Here is a 14799-nt window from a genome sequence, read left to right on the forward strand (position 1 = left end):
CCCAGTGGTGCCAGTGCATTCTCTGGACTCACTGCACTGCATCCCCAGTGGTGCCAGTGCACTCTTTGGACGCACTGCACTGCATCCCCAGTGGTTCCAGTGCACTCTCTGGATCACTGCACTGCATCCCCAGTGGTGCCAGGGCACTCTCCGGACTCACTGCAGTGCATCCCCAGAGGTGCCAGTGCACTCTTTCGAGTCACTGCACTGCATCCCCAGTGGTGCCAGTGCACTCTCTGGACTCACTGCACTGCATCCCCAGTGCTGACAGTGCACTCTCTGGACTCACTGCACTGCATCCCCAGTGGTGCCAGTGTACTCTCTGGACTCAGTGCACTGCATCCCCAGTGGTGCCACTGCACTCTCTGGACTCACTGCACTGCATCCCCAGTGGTGCCAGTGCACTCTCTGGACTCACTGCACTGCATCCCCAGTGGTGCCAGTGCACTCTCTGGACTCACTGCAGTGCATCCCCTTTTGTGCCAGTGCACTCTCTGGACTCACTGCACTGCATCCCCAGTGGTGCCAGTGCACTCTCTGGACTCACTGCACTGCATCCCCAGTGGTGCCAGTGCACTCTCTGGACTCACTGCAGTGCATCCCCAGTGCTGCTAGTGCACTCTCTGGACTCACTGAAGTGCATTCCCAGTGGTGCCAGTGCACTCTCTGCACTCACTGCACTGCATCACCAGTGGTGCCAGTGCACTCTCTGGACTCACTGCACTGCATCCCCAGTGGTGCCGGTGCACTCTCTGGACTCACTGCACTGCATCCCCAGTTGTGCCAGTGCACTCTCTGGAGTCGCAGCACTGCATCAACAGTGGTGCCTCTGCACTCTCCGGAGTCACTGCACTGCATCCCCAGTGCTGCCAGTGCACTCTCTGGACTCACTGCAGTGCATCCCCAGTGGTGCCGGTGCACTCTCTGGACTCACTGCACTGCATCCCCAGTGGTGCCAGTGCACTCTCTGGACTCACTGCACTTCATCCCCAGTGGTGCCAGTGCACTCTCTGGACTCACTGCATTGCATCCCCAGTGGTGCCAGTGAACTCTCTGGACTCACTGCACTGCATCCCCAGTGGTGCCAGTGTACTCTCTGGACTCACTGCACTGCATCACCAGCGGTGCCATTGCACTCTCCGGACTCACTGCAGTGCATCCCCAGTGGTGCCAGTGCACTTTCTGGAGTCACTGCAGTGCATCCCCTTTTGTGCCAGTGCACTCTCTGGACTCACTGCACTTCATCCCCAGTGGTGCCAGGGCACTCTCTGGACTCACTGCACTGCATCCCCAGTGGTGCAAGTGCACTCTCTGCACTTACTGCACTGCATTCCCAGTGTTCCCAGAGCACTCTCTGGACTCACTGCAGTGCATCCCCAGTGGTGCCAGTGCACTGTCTGGACTCACTGCACTGCATCCCCAGTGGTGCCAGGGCACTCTCCGGACTCACTGCAGTGCATCCGCAGTGGTGCCAGTGTACTCTCTGGACTCACTGCAGTGCATCCCCTTTTGTGTCAGTGCACTCTCTGGTCTCACTGCACTGCATCCCCAGTGGTGCCAGTGCACTCTCTGGACTCACTGCACTGCATCCCCAGTGGTGCCAGTGCACTCTCTGGACTCACTGCACTGCATCCCCAGTGGTGCCAGTGCACTGTCTGGACTCACTGCAGTGTATCGCCATTGGAGCCGGTGCACTCTCTGGACTCACTAAACTGCATCCCCAGTGGTGCCAGAGAACTCTCTGGTCTCACTGCAGTGCATCCCCAGTGGTGCCAGTGCACTGTCTGGACTCACTGCATCCCCAGTGGTGCCAGTGCAGTCTCTGGACTCACTGCACTGCATCCCCAGTGGTGCCAGTGCACTCTGTGGACTCACTGCACTGCATCCCCTGTGGTGCCAGTACACTCTCTGGACTCACTGCAGTGCATCCCCAGTGGTGCCAGTGTACTCTCTGGACTCACTGCACTGCATCCACAATGGTGCCAGTGCACTCTCTGGACTCACTGCAGTGCATCCCCAGTGGTGCCAGTGCACTTTCTGGAGTCACTGCAGTGCATCCCCTGTTGTGCCAGTGCACTCTCTGCACTCACTGCACTGCATCCCCAGAAGTGCCAGTGCACTCTCTGGACTCACTGCACTGCATCCCCAGTGGTTCCATTGCACTCTCTGGACTCACTGCATTGGATCCCCAGTGGTGTCAGCGCACTCTCTGGACTCAGTGCAGTGCATCCCCAGTGGTGCCAGTGCACTCTCTGGACTCACTGCACTGCATCCCCAGTGGTGTCAGTGCACTCTCTGGACTCACTGCAGTGCATCACCAGTGGTGCCAGTGCACTCTCTGGAGTTACTGCACTGCATCCCCAGTGGTGCCAGTGCACTCTCTGGACTCACTGCACTGCATCCCCAGTGGTGCCAGTACACTCTCTGGACTCACTGCAGTGTATCCCCTGTGGTGCCAGTGCACTCTGTGGACTCACTGCACTGCATCCCAGTGGTGCCAGTGCACTCTCTGGACTCACTGCACTGCATCCCCAGTGGTGCCACTGCACTCTCTGGACTCAACTGCACTGCATCCCCAGTGCTGCCAGTGCACTCTCTGGACTCACTGCAGTGCATCCCCAGTGGTGCCAGTGCACTCTCTGGACTCACTGCACTGCATCCCCAGTGGTGTCACTGCACTCTCTGGACTCACTGCACTGCATCACCATTGGTGCCAGGGCACTCTCCGGACTCACTGCAGTGCATCCGCAGTGGTGCCAGTGCACTCTTTCGAGTCACTGCACTGCATCCCCAGTGGTGCCAGTGCACTCTCTGGACTCACTGCACTGCATCCCTAGGGTGCCAGTGCACTCTCTGGAATCACTGCAGTGCATCCCCAGTGGTGCCAGTGCACTCTCTGGACTCACTGCACTGCATCCCCAGTGGTGCCAGTGCACTCTCTGGACTCACTGCACTGCATCCCCAGTGGTGCCAGTGTACTCTCTGGACTCAGTGCACTGAATACCCAGTGGTGCCAGTGCACTCTCTGGAATCACTGCAGTGCATCCCCTTTTGTGCCAGTGCACTCTCTGGACTCACTGCACTGCATCCCCAGTTGTGCCAGTGCACTCTCTGGAGTTGCAGCACTGCATCAACAGTGGTGCCTCTGCACTCTCTGGAGTCACTGCACTGCATCCCCAGTGGTGCCAGTGCACTCTCTGGACTCACTGCACTGCATCCCCAGTGGTGCCAGTGCACTCTCTGGACTCACTGCACTTCATCCCCAGTGGTGCCAGTGCACTCTCTGGACTCACTGCATTGCATCCCCAGTGGTGCCAGTGCACTCTCTGGACTCACTGCAATGCATCCCCAGTGGTGCCAGTGTACTCTCTGGACTCACTGCACTGCATCACCAGCGGTGCCAGTGCACTCTCCGGACTCACTGCAGTGCATCCCCAGTGGTGCCAGTGCACTCTCTGGACTCACTGCACTGCATCCCCAGTGTTCCCAGAGCACTCTCTGGACTCACTGCAGTGCATCCCCAGTGGTGCCAGTGCACTCTCTGGACTCACTGCAGTGCATCCCCAGTGGTGCCAGTGCACTCTCTGGACTCACTGCACTGCATCCCCAGTGGTGCCAGTGCACTCTCTGGTCTCACTGCACTGCATCCCCAGTGGTGCCAGTGTACTCTCTGGACTCACTGCAGTGCATCCCCTTTTGTGCCAGTGCACTCTCTGGACTCACTGCACTGCATCCCCAGTGGTGCCAGTGCACTCTCTGGACTCACTGCACTGCATCCCCAGTGGTGCCAGTGCACTCTCTGGACTCACTGCAGTGCATCCCTTGTGGTGCCTTTGCACGCTCAGGACTCACTGCACTGCATCCCCAGAAGTGCCAGTGCACTCTCTGGAGTCACAGCACTGCATCCCCAGTGGTGCCTCTGCACTCTCTGGAGTCACTGCACTGCATCCCCAGTGGGGCCACTGCACCCTCTGGACTCACTGCACTGCATCCCCAGTGGTGCCAGTGCAATCTCTGGACTCACTGCACTGCATCCCCAGTGGTGCCAGTGTAGTCTCTGGACTCACAGCAGTGCATCCCCAGTGGTGACAGTGCAACTACTAGACTCAATGCAGTGTAGCTCAGTGGTGCCAGAGTACTCTCTGGACTCACTGCACTGCATCCCCAGTGGTGCCAGTGCACTCTCTGGACTCACTGCACTGCATCCCCAGTGGTGCCAGTGTAGTGTCTGGACTCACAGAAGTGCATCCCCAGTGGTGACAGTGCAACTACTAGACTCAATGCAGTGTAGCTCAGTGGTGCCAGAGCACTCTCTGGACACACTGCACTGCATCCCCAGTGGTGCCAGAGCACTCTCTGGACTCACTGCACTGCATCCCCAGTGGTGCCAGAGCACTCTCTGGACTCACTGCATTGCACCCCAGTGCTGACAGTGCACTGTCTGGACTCCCTGCATCCCCACTGGTGCCAGGGCACTCTCTGGACTCACAGCACTGCATCCCCAGTGGTGCCAGTGCACTCTCTGGACTCACTGCACTAAAACCCCAGTGGTGCCAGTGCAGTCTCTGGACTCACTTCAGTGCATCCCCAGTGGTGCCAGTGCACTCTCTGGACTCACTGCACTGCATCCCCTGTGGTGCCAGTGCACTCTCTGGACTCACTGCACTGCATCCCCAGTGGTGCCAGTGCACTCTCTGGACTCACTGCACTGCATCACCAGCGGTGCCAGTGCACTCTTTGGTCTCACTGCACTGCATCCCCAGTGGTTCCATTGCACTCTCTGGACTCACTGCAGTGCATCCTCAGTGGTGCCAGGGCACTCTCTGCAGACAATGCAGTGCATCCCCAAAGGTGACAGTGCACTCTCTGGACTCACTGTACTGCTCGAGCCGCGGCAGCCGCTCCAGCCGCGTTAGCCCCTCCAGCCTCGACAGCCGCTCCAGCCGCTCCAGCCGCGGCAGCCGCGGCAGCCGGTCCAGCCGCGGCAGGCTCTCCATCCGCGGCATACGCGGCAGACGCTCCAGCCGCTCCAGCCGCGGCAGCCGCTCCAACCGCGGCAGACGCTCCAGCCGCGGCATCCGCGGCAGCCGCTCCAGCCGCGGCAACCGCTCCAGCCGTGGCAGCCGCTCCACTCGGTAGCGGCTTTCGCGGCTGCCGCGGCTGGAGCGGCTGCCGCGGCTGCCGCGGCTGGAGCGGCTGCCGCGGCTGGAGCGGCTGCGGCGGCTGGAGCGGCTGAGGCGGCTGGAGCGGATGCCGCGGCTGGAGCAGTGCAGTGAGTCCAGAGAGTCAACTGGCACCACTGGGGATGCAGTGCAGTGAGTCCAGAGAGTGCACTGGCACCACTGGGGATGCAGTGCAGTGAGTCCAGAGAGTGCACTGGCACCACTGGGGATGCAGTGCAGTGAGTCCTGAGAGTGCACTGGCACCACTGGGGATTCAGATACATTCTCACTTCAGTGAGATCCCCAGTAGTGCCAGTGCACTCTCTGGACTCACTGCACTGCATCGCCATTGCTGACAGTGCCCTCTCTGGACTCAGTGCACTGCATCCCCAGTGGTGCCAGTTCACTCTCTGGACTCACTGCACTGCATCCCCAATGGTGCCACTGCACTCTCTGGACTCACTGCACTTCATCCCCAGTGGTGCCAGTGCACTCTCTGGACTCAGTGCAGTGCATCCCCAGTGGTGCCAGTGCACTCCCTGGACTCACTGCACTGCATCCCCAAGGTGCCAGTGCATTCTCTTTACTCATTGCAGTGCATCCCCAGTGGTGCCAGGGCACTCTCTGCAGACAGTGCAGTGCATCCCCAAAGGTGACAGTGCACTCTCTGGACTCACTGTACTGCTCGAGCCGCGGCAACCGCTCCAGCTGCGGTAGCCACTCCAGCCTCGGCAGCCGCTCCTGCCGCTCCAGCCGCGGCAGCCGCGGCAGCCGGTCCAGCCGCGGCAGCCGCTCCATCCGCGGCATACGCGGCAGACGCTCCAGCCGCTCCAGCCGCGGCAGCCGCTCCAACCGCGGTAGCCGCTCCAGCCGCGGCAGCCGCTCCAACCGCGGCAGTCGCTCCAGCCGCGGCAGACGCGGCAGCCGCTCCAGCCGTGGCAGCCGCTCCACTCGGTAGCGGCTTTAGCGGCTGCCGCGGCTGGAGCGCCTGTCGCGGCTGCCGAGGCTGGAGCGGCTGCCGCGGCTGGAGCGACTGCGGCGGCTGGAGCAGTGCAGTGAGTCCAGAGAGTCAACTGGCACCACTGGGGATGCAGTGCAGTGAGTCCAGAGAGTGCACTGGCACCACAGGGGATGCACTGCAGTTACTCCAGAGAGTGCACTGGAACCACTGGGGATGCAGTTCAGTGACTCCAGAGAGTGCACTGGCACTACCGGGGATTCAGATACATTCTCACGGCAGTGAGATCCCCAGTAATGCCAGTGCACTCTCTGGACTCACAGCAGTGCATCCCCAGTGGTGCCAGTGCACTCTCTGTAGTCACTGTGCTGCATCCCCAGTGGTGAGAGTGCACACTCTGGACTCACTGCAGTGTATCCCCTGTGGTGCCAGTGCACTCTGTGGACTCACTGCACTGCATCCCAGTGTGCCAGTGCACTCTGTGGACTCACTGCAGTGCAACCCCAGTGGTGTCAGTGCACTCTCTGGACTCACTGCAGTGCATCACCAGTGGTGCCAGTGCACTCTCTGGAGTTACTGCACTGCATCCCCAGTGGTGCCAGTGCACTCTCTGGACTCACTGCACTGCATCCCCAGTGGTGCCAGTACACTCTCTGGACTCACTGCAGTGTATCCCCTGTGGTGCCAGTGCACTCTGTGGACTCACTGCACTGCATCCCAGTGGTGCCAGTGCACTCTCTGGACTCACTGCACTGCATCCCCAGTGGTGCCAGTACACTCTCTGGACTCACTGCAGTGTATCCCCTGTGGTGCCAGTGCACTCTGTGGACTCACTGCACTGCATCCCAGTGGTGCCAGTGCACTCTCTGGACTCACTGCACTGCATCCCCAGTGGTGCCACTGCACTCTCTGGACTCAACTGCACTGCATCCCCAGTGCTGCCAGTGCACTCTCTGGACTCACTGCAGTGCATCCCCAGTGGTGCCAGTGCACTCTCTGGACTCACTGCACTGCATCCCCAGTGGTGTCACTGCACTCTCTGGACTCACTGCACTGCATCACCATTGGTGCCAGGGCACTCTCCGGACTCACTGCAGTGCATCCGCAGTGGTGCCAGTGCACTCTTTCGAGTCACTGCACTGCATCCCCAGTGGTGCCAGTGCACTCTCTGGACTCACTGCACTGCATCCCTAGGGTGCCAGTGCACTCTCTGGAATCACTGCAGTGCATCCCCAGTGGTGCCAGTGCACTCTCTGGACTCACTGCACTGCATCCCCAGTGCTGACAGTGCACTCTCTGGACTCACTGCACTGCATCCCCAGTGGTGCCAGTGTACTCTCTGGACTCAGTGCACTGAATACCCAGTGGTGCCAGTGCACTCTCTGGAATCACTGCAGTGCATCCCCTTTTGTGCCAGTGCACTCTCTGGACTCACTGCACTGCATCCCCAGTTGTGCCAGTGCACTCTCTGGAGTTGCAGCACTGCATCAACAGTGGTGCCTCTGCACTCTCTGGAGTCACTGCACTGCATCCCCAGTGGTGCCAGTGCACTCTCTGGACTCACTGCACTGCATCCCCAGTGGTGCCAGTGCACTCTCTGGACTCACTGCACTTCATCCCCAGTGGTGCCAGTGCACTCTCTGGACTCACTGCATTGCATCCCCAGTGGTGCCAGTGCACTCTCTGGACTCACTGCAATGCATCCCCAGTGGTGCCAGTGTACTCTCTGGACTCACTGCACTGCATCACCAGCGGTGCCAGTGCACTCTCCGGACTCACTGCAGTGCATCCCCAGTGGTGCCAGTGCACTCTCTGGACTCACTGCACTGCATCCCCAGTGTTCCCAGAGCACTCTCTGGACTCACTGCAGTGCATCCCCAGTGGTGCCAGTGCACTCTCTGGACTCACTGCAGTGCATCCCCAGTGGTGCCAGTGCACTCTCTGGACTCACTGCACTGCATCCCCAGTGGTGCCAGTGCACTCTCTGGTCTCACTGCACTGCATCCCCAGTGGTGCCAGTGTACTCTCTGGACTCACTGCAGTGCATCCCCTTTTGTGCCAGTGCACTCTCTGGACTCACTGCACTGCATCCCCAGTGGTGCCAGTGCACTCTCTGGACTCACTGCACTGCATCCCCAGTGGTGCCAGTGCACTCTCTGGACTCACTGCAGTGCATCCCTTGTGGTGCCTTTGCACGCTCAGGACTCACTGCACTGCATCCCCAGAAGTGCCAGTGCACTCTCTGGAGTCACAGCACTGCATCCCCAGTGGTGCCTCTGCACTCTCTGGAGTCACTGCACTGCATCCCCAGTGGGGCCACTGCACCCTCTGGACTCACTGCACTGCATCCCCAGTGGTGCCAGTGCAATCTCTGGACTCACTGCACTGCATCCCCAGTGGTGCCAGTGTAGTCTCTGGACTCACAGCAGTGCATCCCCAGTGGTGACAGTGCAACTACTAGACTCAATGCAGTGTAGCTCAGTGGTGCCAGAGTACTCTCTGGACTCACTGCACTGCATCCCCAGTGGTGCCAGTGCACTCTCTGGACTCACTGCACTGCATCCCCAGTGGTGCCAGTGTAGTGTCTGGACTCACAGAAGTGCATCCCCAGTGGTGACAGTGCAACTACTAGACTCAATGCAGTGTAGCTCAGTGGTGCCAGAGCACTCTCTGGACACACTGCACTGCATCCCCAGTGGTGCCAGAGCACTCTCTGGACTCACTGCACTGCATCCCCAGTGGTGCCAGAGCACTCTCTGGACTCACTGCATTGCACCCCAGTGCTGACAGTGCACTGTCTGGACTCCCTGCATCCCCACTGGTGCCAGGGCACTCTCTGGACTCACAGCACTGCATCCCCAGTGGTGCCAGTGCACTCTCTGGACTCACTGCACTAAAACCCCAGTGGTGCCAGTGCAGTCTCTGGACTCACTTCAGTGCATCCCCAGTGGTGCCAGTGCACTCTCTGGACTCACTGCACTGCATCCCCTGTGGTGCCAGTGCACTCTCTGGACTCACTGCACTGCATCCCCAGTGGTGCCAGTGCACTCTCTGGACTCACTGCACTGCATCACCAGCGGTGCCAGTGCACTCTTTGGTCTCACTGCACTGCATCCCCAGTGGTTCCATTGCACTCTCTGGACTCACTGCAGTGCATCCTCAGTGGTGCCAGGGCACTCTCTGCAGACAATGCAGTGCATCCCCAAAGGTGACAGTGCACTCTCTGGACTCACTGTACTGCTCGAGCCGCGGCAGCCGCTCCAGCCGCGTTAGCCCCTCCAGCCTCGACAGCCGCTCCAGCAGCTCCAGCCGCGGCAGCCGCGGCAGCCGGTCCAGCCGCGGCAGGCTCTCCATCCGCGGCATACGCGGCAGACGCTCCAGCCGCTCCAGCCGCGGCAGCCGCTCCAACCGCGGCAGACGCTCCAGCCGCGGCATCCGCGGCAGCCGCTCCAGCCGCCGCAACCGCTCCAGCCGTGGCAGCCGCTCCACTCGGTAGCGGCTTTCGCGGCTGCCGCGGCTGGAGCGGCTGCCGCGGCTGCCGCGGCTGGAGCGGCTGCCGCGGCTGGAGCGGCTGCGGCGGCTGGAGCGGCTGAGGCGGCTGGAGCGGATGCCGCGGCTGGAGCAGTGCAGTGAGTCCAGAGAGTCAACTGGCACCACTGGGGATGCAGTGCAGTGAGTCCAGAGAGTGCACTGGCACCACTGGGGATGCAGTGCAGTGAGTCCAGAGAGTGCACTGGCACCACTGGGGATGCAGTGCAGTGAGTCCTGAGAGTGCACTGGCACCACTGGGGATTCAGATACATTCTCACTTCAGTGAGATCCCCAGTAGTGCCAGTGCACTCTCTGGACTCACTGCACTGCATCGCCATTGCTGACAGTGCCCTCTCTGGACTCAGTGCACTGCATCCCCAGTGGTGCCAGTTCACTCTCTGGACTCACTGCACTGCATCCCCAATGGTGCCACTGCACTCTCTGGACTCACTGCACTTCATCCCCAGTGGTGCCAGTGCACTCTCTGGACTCAGTGCAGTGCATCCCCAGTGGTGCCAGTGCACTCCCTGGACTCACTGCACTGCATCCCCAAGGTGCCAGTGCATTCTCTTTACTCATTGCAGTGCATCCCCAGTGGTGCCAGGGCACTCTCTGCAGACAGTGCAGTGCATCCCCAAAGGTGACAGTGCACTCTCTGGACTCACTGTACTGCTCGAGCCGCGGCAACCGCTCCAGCTGCGGTAGCCACTCCAGCCTCGGCAGCCGCTCCTGCCGCTCCAGCCGCGGCAGCCGCGGCAGCCGGTCCAGCCGCGGCAGCCGCTCCATCCGCGGCATACGCGGCAGACGCTCCAGCCGCTCCAGCCGCGGCAGCCGCTCCAACCGCGGTAGCCGCTCCAGCCGCGGCAGCCGCTCCAACCGCGGCAGTCGCTCCAGCCGCGGCAGACGCGGCAGCCGCTCCAGCCGTGGCAGCCGCTCCACTCGGTAGCGGCTTTAGCGGCTGCCGCGGCTGGAGCGCCTGTCGCGGCTGCCGAGGCTGGAGCGGCTGCCGCGGCTGGAGCGACTGCGGCGGCTGGAGCAGTGCAGTGAGTCCAGAGAGTCAACTGGCACCACTGGGGATGCAGTGCAGTGAGTCCAGAGAGTGCACTGGCACCACAGGGGATGCACTGCAGTTACTCCAGAGAGTGCACTGGAACCACTGGGGATGCAGTTCAGTGACTCCAGAGAGTGCACTGGCACTACCGGGGATTCAGATACATTCTCACGGCAGTGAGATCCCCAGTAATGCCAGTGCACTCTCTGGACTCACAGCAGTGCATCCCCAGTGGTGCCAGTGCACTCTCTGTAGTCACTGTGCTGCATCCCCAGTGGTGAGAGTGCACACTCTGGACTCACTGCAGTGTATCCCCTGTGGTGCCAGTGCACTCTGTGGACTCACTGCACTGCATCCCAGTGTGCCAGTGCACTCTGTGGACTCACTGCAGTGCAACCCCAGTGGTGCCAGTGCAGTCTCTTTACTCCCTGCAGTGCATCCCTAGTGGAGCCTGTGCACTCTCTGGACTCACTGCAGTGCATCCCCAGTGGTTCCAGTGCACTCTCTGGACTCACTGCAGTGCATCCCCTGTGGTGCCAGTGCACTCTCTGGACTCACTGCAGTGCATCCCCTGTGGTGCCAGTGCACTCTCTGGACTCACTGTACTGCATCCCCAGTGGTGCCAGTTGACTCTCTGGGCTCACTGCACTGCTCCAGCCGCGGCATCCGCTCCAGCCGCCTCAGCCGCTCCAGCCGCGGTAGCCCCTCCAGCCGCGGCAGACGCTCTAGACGCTCCAGCCGCCGCAGCCGCTCTAGCCGCGGCAGCCGCTAAAGCCGCTACCGAGTGGAGCGGCTGCCACGGCTGGATCGGCTGCCGCGGTTGGAGCGGCTGGAGCGGCTTCCGCGGCTGGAGCGGCTGCCGCGGATGGAGCGCCTGCAGCGAATGGAGCGGCTGCCGCGGCTGGACCGGCTGCCGCGGCTGCCGCGGATGGAGCGGCTGCCGAGGCTGGAGGGGCTACCGCGGCTGGAGCGGCTGCCGCGGCTCGAGCAGTACAGTGAGTCCAGAGAGTGCACTGTCACCTTTGGGGATGCACTGCATTGTCTGCAGAGAGTGCACTGGCACCACTGGGGATGCACTGCAGTGAGTCCAGAGAGTGCACTGGCACCACTGGTGATGCAGTGCAGTGAGTCCAGAGAGTACACTGGCACCACTTGGGATGCACTGCAATGAGTCCAGAGAGTGCACTGGCACCACTGGGGATGCACTGCGGTGAGTAAAGAGAATGCACTGGCACCATTGGGGTTGCACTGCAGTGAGTCCAGAGAGTGCACTGGCACCACTGGGGATGCAGTGCAGTGAGTCCAGAGAGTGCACTGGCACCTTGGGGATGCAGTGCAGTGAGTCCAGAGAGTGCACTGGCACCACTGGGGATGCAGTGCAGTGAGTCCAGAGAGTGCACTGGCACCACTGGGGATGCAGTTCAGTGAGTCCAGAGAGTGCACTGGCACCACTGGGGATGCACTGCAGTGAGTCCAGAGAGTGCCCTGGCACCACTGGGATGCAGTGCACTGAGTCCACAGAGTGCACTGCAACACAGGGGATACACTGCAGTGAGTCCAGAGAGTGCAGTGGCACCACTGGGGATGCAGTGCAGTGAGTCCAGAGAGTGCACTGGCACCACTGGGGATGCAGTGCAGTGAGTCCAGAGAGTGCACTGTAACCACTGAGGTTGCAGTGCAGTGAGTCCAGAGAGTGCACTGGCACCCTGGGGATGCAGTGCAATGAGTCCAGAGAGTGCACTGGCACCTTGGGGATGCAGTGCAGTGAGTCCAGAGAGTGCACTGGCACCACAGGGGATGCAGTGCAGTGAGTCCACAGAGTGCACTGGCACCACTGGGGATGCAACCCGGTGAGTCCAGAGAGTGCACTGGCACCACTGGGAATGCAGTGCAGTGAGTCCAGAGAGTGCACTGGCACCACTGGGGTTGCAGTGCAGTGAGTCCAGAGAGTGCACTGGCACCACTGGGGATGCAGTGAAGTGAGTTAAGAGAGTACACTGGCACCACTGGTGATGCAGTGCAATGAGTCCAGAGAGCCACTGGCACCACTGGGGATGCACTGCAGTGAGACCAGAGAGTGCCCCGGCACCACTGGGGATGCAGTGCAGTGAGTCCTGAGAGTGCACTGGCACCTTGGGGATGCAGTGCAGTGAGTCCAGAGAGTGCACTGGCACCACTGGGGATGCAGTGCAATGAGTCCAGAGAGTGCACTGGCACCTTGGGGATGCAGTGCAGTGAGTCCAGAGAGTGCACTGGCACCACTGGGGATGCAGTGCAGTGAGTCCACAGAGTGCACTGGCACCACTGGGGATGCAACCCGGTGAGTCCAGAGAGTGCACTGGCACCACTGGGAATGCAGTGCAGTGAGTCCAGAGAGTGCACTGGCACCACTGGGGTTGCAGTGCAGTGAGTCCAGAGAGTGCACTGGCACCATTGGGGAAGTAGTGCAGTGAGTCCAGAGTGCACTGGCACCACTGGGGATGCACCCCGGCAAGTCCAGAGAGTGCACAGGCACCACTGGGGATGCAGTGCAGTGACTCCAGAGAGTGCACTGGCACCACTGGGTATGCAGTGCAGTGAGTCCAGAGAGTGCACTGGCACCTTGGGGATGCAGTGCAGTGAGTCCAGAGAGTGCACTGGCACCACTGGGGATGCAGTGCAGTGAGTCCAGAGAGTGCACTGGCACCACTGGGGATGCAGTTCAGTGAGTCCATAGAGTGCACTGGCACCACTGGGGATGCACTGCAGTGAGTCCAGAGAGTGCCCTGGCACCACTGGGATGCAGTGCACTGAGTCCACAGAGTGCACTGCAACACAGGGGATACACTGCAGTGAGCCCAGAGAGTGCACTGCCACAACTGGGGATGCAGTGCCGTGAGTGCAGATAGTGCACTGGCACCGCTGCGTTTGCACCCCGGTGTTTTCAGAGAGTGCAGTGGCACCACTGGGGATGCAGTGCAGTGAGTCCAGAGAGTGCACTGGCACCACTGGGGATGCAGTGCAGTGAGTCCAGAGAGTGCACTGTAACCACTGAGGTTGCAGTGCAGTGAGTCCAGAGAGTGCACTGGCACCCTGGGGATGCAGTGCAGTGAGTCCAGAGAGTGCACTGGCACCTTGGGGATGCAGCGCAGTGAGTCCAGAGAGTGCACTGGCACCACTGGGGATGCAGTGCAGTGAGTCCACAGAGTGCACTGGCACCACTGGGGATGCAACCCGGTGAGTCCAGAGAGTGCACTGGCACCACTGGGAATGCAGTGCAGTGAGTCCAGAGAGTGCACTGGCACCACTGGGGTTGCAGTGCAGTGAGTCCAGAGAGTGCACTGGCACCACTGGGGATGCAGTGAAGTGAGTTAAGAGAGTACACTGGCACCACTGGTGATGCAGTGCAATGAGTCCAGAGAGCCACTGGCACCACTGGGGATGCACTGCAGTGAGACCAGAGAGTGCCCCGGCACCACTGTGGATGCAGTGCAGTGAGTCCTGAGAGTGCAATGGCACCACAGGGGATGCACTGCAGTGAGTCCAGAGAGTGCACTGGCACCTCTGGGGATGCAGTGCAGTGAGTCCAGAGAGTGCACTGGCACCACTGGGGATGCAGTGCAGTGAGTCCTGAGATTGCACTGGCACCACTGGGGATGCACTGCAGTGAGTCCAGAGATTTCACAGGCACCAATGGGGATGCAGTACAGTGAGTCCAGAGAGTACACTGGCACTACTGGGGATTCAGTTCAGTGAGTCCAGAGAGTGAACTGGCACCATTGGGGAAGTAGTGCAGTGAGTCCAGAGTGCACTGGCACCACTGGGGATGCACCCCGGCAAGTCCAGAGAGTGCACAGGCACCACTGGGTATGCAGTGCAGTGAGTCCAAAGAGTGCACTGGCACCTTGGGGATGCAGTGCAGTGAGTCCAGAGAGTGCACTGGCACCACTGGGGATGCAGTGCAGTGAGTCCAGAGAGTGCACTGGCACCACTGGGGATGCAGTGCAGTGAGTCCAGAGAGTGCACTGGCACCACTGGGGATGCACTGCAGTGAGTCCAGAGAGTGCCCTTGCACCACTGGGATGCAGTGCACTGAGTCCACAGAGTGCACTGCAACA

Source organism: Anser anser (genome assembly GCF_964211835.1).
Source record: "Anser anser genome assembly, chromosome: 22".
In the NCBI taxonomy this organism is placed as follows: Eukaryota; Metazoa; Chordata; class Aves; order Anseriformes; family Anatidae; genus Anser; species Anser anser.